General features: G+C 32.7%; 1 long non-coding RNA gene across 1 annotated transcript; it reads right to left on the bottom strand.

Moving 5' to 3' along the window:
• Positions 1–773: 773 nt before the first annotated feature.
• On the bottom strand, positions 774–3,363 carry LOC131945238 (uncharacterized). Its single transcript, XR_009387124.1, has 5 exons — positions 3,142–3,363; positions 2,453–2,596; positions 1,767–1,879; positions 1,422–1,479; positions 774–1,183 (listed from the first exon to the last, which is right to left on the bottom strand). It is a non-coding gene; the product is annotated as an uncharacterized LOC131945238 (long non-coding RNA).
• Positions 3,364–7,247: the final 3,884 nt, after the last annotated feature.

The raw sequence follows: 7,247 nt of genomic DNA on the forward strand, positions 1-7,247 counted from the left end.
TTAAGCCTGGTAGGTATTTATGTTTATTAATTTGTACAGAAACAAAAAAAGGATTCCCAAACAAAGTTTTATTTTTCAGAAATAAAGAAAATGATACAAATCAATAAAGAACAGTTTTCAAAAGAATTTGTATAAAAGTAATTATTATAAAATAAGAATATAGCATTGCATAGATAAAAATAAAATACTTGACACAAACAATATGAGGAATATTTTTTATCAGAGAAGAGAAAAATATATGATGTAGTTTGGAAATAATAATGTACAGAATGTAGCTTTTGCAGATTAAAATGAAAATTCTCATGCCTATATAATTTATTGAGTAAATGAAGCAAGACCCAAAACAATAGGCTAAATAATATGCATGGGACAGGCATTGAAAACTACAAATTGCATATAGTGAAGGTTACCCTATTTATTGGCTATATCCACAGTAAAGATGTATGGCTTTATTACCTGCTTGTAAAATTGTTAAGGAAAAAGTAAAGTATTGTTAACTTTTTATGGCAGACCAACTACGGGCTGTGTTCTGGGAACATGTCATCTGTAAGGGGCATTGTTCTCGGCACATGTTGTCATTTTTTGTGTTCTCGGCACATGTTGCCATTTTATGTGTTCTGGGAACATGTTGCCATTTTGTGTGTTCTGGGCACATAATGACATTTTGTGTGTTCTGGGAACATGTTGCCATTGTGTGTGTTCTGGGCACATAATGACATTTTGTGTGTTCTGGGAACATGTTGACATTATGTGGCTGTGTTCTGGGAACATGTTGACATTATGTGGCTATGTTCTGGGAACATGTTGACATTATGTGGCTGTGTTCTGGGAACATGTTGACATTATGTGGCTGTGTTCTGGGAACATGTTTGTTTCATTTTAAATATTATAATAAAACATTTTTAGAAATTCTATATTAGGAATTGTGTATATATATAAATGTATATATTTAATAAGACAATTGGATGAATTATAATAAACAGCAAAAATGATTCAAATAAGTTTAGAAGTATTTGGCTTGCTGTCCTAACAGTGAACTGTATTGCGAGCTTGTTTCCCTAGTGATAACCCATGTTTTTTGTGCGACCCTTCCAATCAAGTATCCAGCTTTTTCTTGGCCTGTATCAAAATGCTGGTCAGACTTGCTTGACTTGTGTATCACAATATGATTTTGAATGTTTTTCTGTAAATGAAATAAAGGCAAAATATTTTGATACTTTCTTTTGTGGAACTTGCAAGCAAAATAAATTACAAATTTATATTACTATCTCTAATATTTCTTTACTTTAACTAATTACTTTGAAAAGATAAAGCACTGAACATGATGAATAACAAGAAACAAACATTATCAGCAAAGATTATAGATTTAAAATTGTGTTCATTCATATTGAAGATTAATGAAGTAGACTATCAATATTTACCCTCTTGATGGCTGATACTTTGATTTGATGTCTTTACTTTAAGCTTACACATCAGTCTCTGTGTGGTAAAATATGAAATAATATGCTTCAATAAAACTGTTTCAGTATATTAATTATATTAGATAAGTACATAGTTTTGAGCTCTATAACAATATGTGTTTCAATTATCATTCAAATATAATACCCTCTATGTTGTACAACTCACTGATTTATTAGAATTTTAAAAAAGACAATAATTAATAAAATATTTTGGATTAAAATCCATTATATTCATTATAACATACAATGCTATCTCTTGCTATAATAATTACTTTAAAAAATGGGTTATGCCTATAGTACAGTTACCTGAGGATGAAACTAGGCACAGTGTATAGTCCACGGAGACTGATTAATATCCCTTGTAATTGAACATCAGTTGTAGTTATGAAATCTGGATGGCCAAACACACACTCATAGTCCTGAAAAGCAATTTACACATAGATTAGCAAGAATATCTCACAAATTATTGAATTAAAGCTAACCCCTATTTAGTGCAATCCATCAAAGTAGTAGCATTTTTCGTTAAGTTGTAGACACAATACAAAGTAATGTTTGGTCTGTGATTTACATACTTTTATAAAATAGCAATCAAATTATATATATATATATATATATATATATATATATATATATATATATATATATATATATATATATATATATATATTCATTGTAAATTTTAGCTATGTCTTGCTATTAAATTTATTTACTCGACTGATCTAAACTCACTTTATTTAAACATAATATAGTGGATAAGTATAGTGATTTTATTATTCAGCAATAAATAGCAGGCCTAAACAAAATTAAATAGTAACGTTTGCGAATGAACACATTAAATTCTATGTATTTCCATTTCTATGTCTTTCCCAACTTGATGCTTATTACTAACCAAGCATTAAACTATAGTCCTAAACCTGACTCTAATTACCATTTATTGGACAACCTGAACCTTTGCGATACCATGTTATAATATATTATTTTAAAGAGCTTACCACTAATTACTAAAATCAATTGTTTTTAGTATTAACTGAGCCGCATACTATCTGCTGCTATTGTCATCACCAGAAATCCAGTATGCTGGCAAAGATTAGTCTCTAAGTTCCCTGCAACCTCTTTCCTCTCGAGTGCGGAAAACACTGAAATCATTAATCATTATTTCATTATGCCTAATAGTTTAAAGGTCGTATTAAAGTAGTACTAAATAGTACGAGTCTAAGTTACAATAGGTCTAATGATAATTATTATTGTGTATGCTTACATGCTTTAAGTTTTATGCACAATATTGGTATAATATATAGTCTATAGTATATAGCCTAAGCTATAGAGTATACAGGCCTATGAGCCTAAATATAACAGCAGCTTGAATAATGCTCATTAGCATGCATTCACTATAAACTATAAAGATAATCAAATATTTCAATTTAATTAAATTATAACTAATAGGCCTAATAGTAAATAGGCTTTTTTCTTGTGGCAACAAATTTAAAGTATAGGGCAGTACAGTTATAGTATAGGCCTACTAGATTCTATATTTAAGTATGTGGGCTTTTCATTCCAATGCACCACAATAGATACCACACATGATCAAGCTGGACCTCTGATCTAAAGATTTAATAATTGGGCCTAACAAACAGTGAAACTACAATAAAAATCATGTAAATTACTAATTTAACCTTCTTACCTCCGCTTCTCTAGATTCCTATTCTATTTCCTTCAAACTTTCTTTTTATGCAGCCGTATGATTAGATTCTAAACTATATTCTAATAAACATGAAATAACTACTAACCAGAACACTAGATCTAAATTTCTATATTCTAAGCAATATGTATTAAACCTATAGGCCTAATATTTATTTTAAATTCCTATGCGATGTGTCGTGAACTGTAGGTTTCATGTTATTTTTTTAATGGCGGACATCAGTTTAAAATTTCGTTTCCTTCCTTTTGTTATTCTATTTATAGATTCAAACTGCTTAGAGACGGAGCAATTATCATTGAGTTAGTCGTCTGATCCACACAGGAAGTGCGGGTATATCTATTTGTTACTCAGTGATCTGATCATTGACAAAAACAGAGATAGCCATTCGCATGGGGTGTATATATATATATATATATATATATATATATATATAGAGAGAGAGAGAGAGAGAGAGAGAGAGAGAGAGAGAGAGAGATGACGTGTTATACAATACTTCTTTCTTCAGATGTCGTGATTTTTTTTTTTTTTTAATTTTTTTTTTTTTTTTTTTTTTTTTGGGGTGAGGGGTGTTTAGATTACAAAACCGCAGAAGATGTTTTTTTTTTCTCAGACGTGTAATTTACAGCGTCAGTGTATCTTGCCATGTTCGCTTTAGTATTGAAGTTTTCATTACCGGTTCACGAGGAAGGATACAGATTTACAAGAGTAATACTTCTTTCTGACATGTACTTTCATTCATTTAAGATGGTTTATTTATACATAAAACAAAACGTCTAATTTTTTTTTTTTTTTTTAAACCTGAAAATTAAAATCTTAAATTAAATAATGACTCACTGTTGTGCAGAGAGTTGAGAGGGGTCTGGGCGAGTGTTAAAAAAAATAATGGACGATTTTTCGCTGGGATGGTTTGAGGGTTAAGGGGTTAATTTTATTGATTGGAATATTTAAAGTAATTGTTACACAGTTGACGCCGAACTTTTAAAAAAATAAGTCTTTATTTGTTTTAAATGTGTTTACCGCTGCATATGTATTAAATGAACTAAGTCAGCAAAATTTAGTTCAAAGTTCACTTTCTTTCACGGACACAAGCTCTTTTGTTGTTTTTAAAAAAAATGCTTTAAAAAACACACGCAAAAATGTATGAAATTAATAAATTTAATTAAGGGGAAATAAAAAACGAATTTCGGTTTTTTATCTCCACTTTGTTCTTTGTGTTTATTTCTAGCGGCCTGGTCACGTGATGAGAACCATAAATACGTCACATATTATCTTAATGTAGTTCCTCTCCAACTGTTTTTTAAGATTATTGTTTACATGAAATTTCACCCCTGAAAAAAAGATTGTAGATATGTCCTGACCTTAGGTTTAATGTTATGTGCCACATAACAAAGCGCCACAGTCCCGCAAAGCTCAACTTAAAACCATGATGCTATTTTAGCAACAGATTCTGTGCGTGTATTTTTTTACCAGAGATTATGTAAGAGCGTTGTCTAGATCTGGCTTTGATTAAGCTTGAGCTAAATTTACCAGTTAGGTTTTCTATCCGCTAGGTGGCGAGCATTACGTCACAGCGTCTAAAGTTTCATATGGTTGATTCCGCGTCCGAATTTTTAATTTTGTCCGAATTTTGTGTGGTGGTTACTACATGGAATGGGACGGCGTGGTTAAATGGTGAGCGTTCGACTGCTAACCTAATAGTCTCGAGTTCGAGTCACTGGCTAGAGTAGTAGAGCGTCCCTGAGTCCATCCAACTCTGACGGATACTTGATTTACGTTAAGGAAAGTAAAGGCGGTTGGGCATAGTGCTGACCACACTATCCCTTCATATGCCGAGGTCACAGAAACAGGTGAACTCTATTTCACCCGACTCGTTTGAAGGGGATTTTTTTAGTTTACTTACTTAAAGACGTGAAGCAGACGGATTGGTCTGTGGGTAGAACGTACGAAGGTTAACCCAGAAGACTGAAGTTCGCATCCAGGGATTATTTCGTGTGCGTCACTGAGTCCACCCAGTTCTAATTAGTACCCGGCTCACGTTAGGGAAAGTAAAGACGGCATAGTAGTTACCACACAATCCCTTCATATGATGACTTCACAGAAAGAGGTGAACTCTACTTCATCTGCCCACTGGATAGCCAACTCAAGAAGTATAGCTTTACTTTTTTTACTAGGACATCTAAACCGTTGGATTTGTAGTTAGTTAATGCTGTTAAAGAATCGTGGATAAAATAATCCTATTAGCTGCGTTTCACATGAACATTAAAGTAGGTCGTGTAGAGGTCAAGGGTGAAGGGCGTCTTCTTCAGGTGTACAGTATATTTTAACTGCTTTTCATTCAGTTCATTTGTTTATAAACAAGTTTACAATGTTATTGATGTTTAGCCAGGAAAAAAGGCGGTAGGGAAGAAATCAGCAAACATATTTTTTGTTCACTTCAGTTAATTTTATTTGAGTGCTTTATGGCGCAAGGTGAATGCTAACTTGAGGAGGCGAATAGCAAAACATGCTAAGTCCACTTTTTAAAATGAAAAATAAGTTCCTCTTATAGCCTTCTTAATTAAGTGGCAATTAAAGTAGTATACCAATTTTCGTTCTAAAAGATATTCATTAAAATTAAATATGTACTAGTAAAATCTAAAATCCTAAGAATAGTTAGTCAAAACAAATGTAATTGTCGATTTCCTCAAAATCAACCAGAAGTGACTTAGCAAGATTTGCAAGGGAACTCCTCAGTTTTCTCGAAAAAACGAGTGCTCGTTTTGGTTTGACTAAAGGGTTATTTATATTGTAAGTCTAATTAACCTGTCTTTTACTTAACCCGAGGTTACTGTTTATTTTTGTTACGGTCTATCTAAGCATGCACCTCGTGACCTGATTAGTGTACAGGTGGGATGTGGTACCTCAGGTGAGACCTGATACCTATGGTTCCAGAGCACTTCTCCCGCTTCAACAAAGAAAAACAACCCGTCCCATTCTATCAATCTGATAGGTACTTAAAAGTACCACAGGTGTAAAATAGTGAAAGTGCTCAACACTACCCTAGCACCGTTTTAGTGTTTTACAGTGCAATACTTTTTTTCCCGCTTTCTAATATGTGTTTGTCAGTTCTTTGAATGCATGCCTAAATCAATTTACATCGTCTGCGAAACTTTTTTGTCGTCTGCAAGTTTTTCTCACCTTTCAAGCAGCGTGTCTTTTTTATCTTATTTAGATACGTTCTCTTTTTATAGATTTTATTTTCGTTTATCGACACTTAGTTTGAAACTTGGCAGCTTCAAGCTTTGCTAATATTTCCAGTGTAAATTTTATCACACGGAGTGGTCCAGTAGTAGCAGAAAAGCCACGGATCCTGAAGGTTTCAGTTTGAACCCTGGGTCTGGAGCCAGAGATTCCGTGTACTAACCTGCCTGTTTTGTAACGAATAGCTTTGTTTATAAACACTTTAACGTCGTTATTGTTTAAATGTTTAAATTGGTTTCTCAACTTTTCTAACGATTCGTTTAAAAGTTGTTATCTTAACTTTTTTATGTTCTTTTAAACTAAGTATTTTTTGTGAGTGCTAGTTTGTTAACCCGAAAGTCTCCAGTTCGAATTAGGTTCAAGTCACTGGAGCGTCCGTGAGTCCACTCAGCTGTAATGGGTACCTAACTCACACTATCACATTATATGCCGAGGTCAAGAAACGAACGAGCTGTGCTTCATCTGCCGAATAGATCGCTAGGTCTAAAAAGGAAACTTTAATTATTTTTTGGTCAGTTTAAAAATAAAATGGGTGTTGGGTTGTAAAGATGAGTAGGTTAGATTTGTATTAGTTTCTGCTATTCATAATACTGGGACTAAACTATAATTTTAATTGAGGCTACCGAAAACTGTAACTCATCTATGCCTCAATAATGTGAATGCATGATGAATAAATTGCTGTCAACCCAATGATACTACATAAACTGTAAAACTGAGTAACTTTGCTTGACCTTTAATTTAATACAGACAGTCGGAACATTACTGACACAAATATATATAATGTGATTACAGCTCTTTTTTTTTAATATGGTTATTTTAACAAATCGTTTTCAGTATAGGTAAGTTGA

The sequence above is a fragment of the Physella acuta genome, unplaced genomic scaffold (assembly GCF_028476545.2).
Source record: "Physella acuta isolate Inbredline_101_S28 unplaced genomic scaffold, ASM2847654v3 ptg000532l, whole genome shotgun sequence".
Lineage (NCBI taxonomy): Eukaryota > Metazoa > Mollusca > Gastropoda > Physidae > Physella > Physella acuta.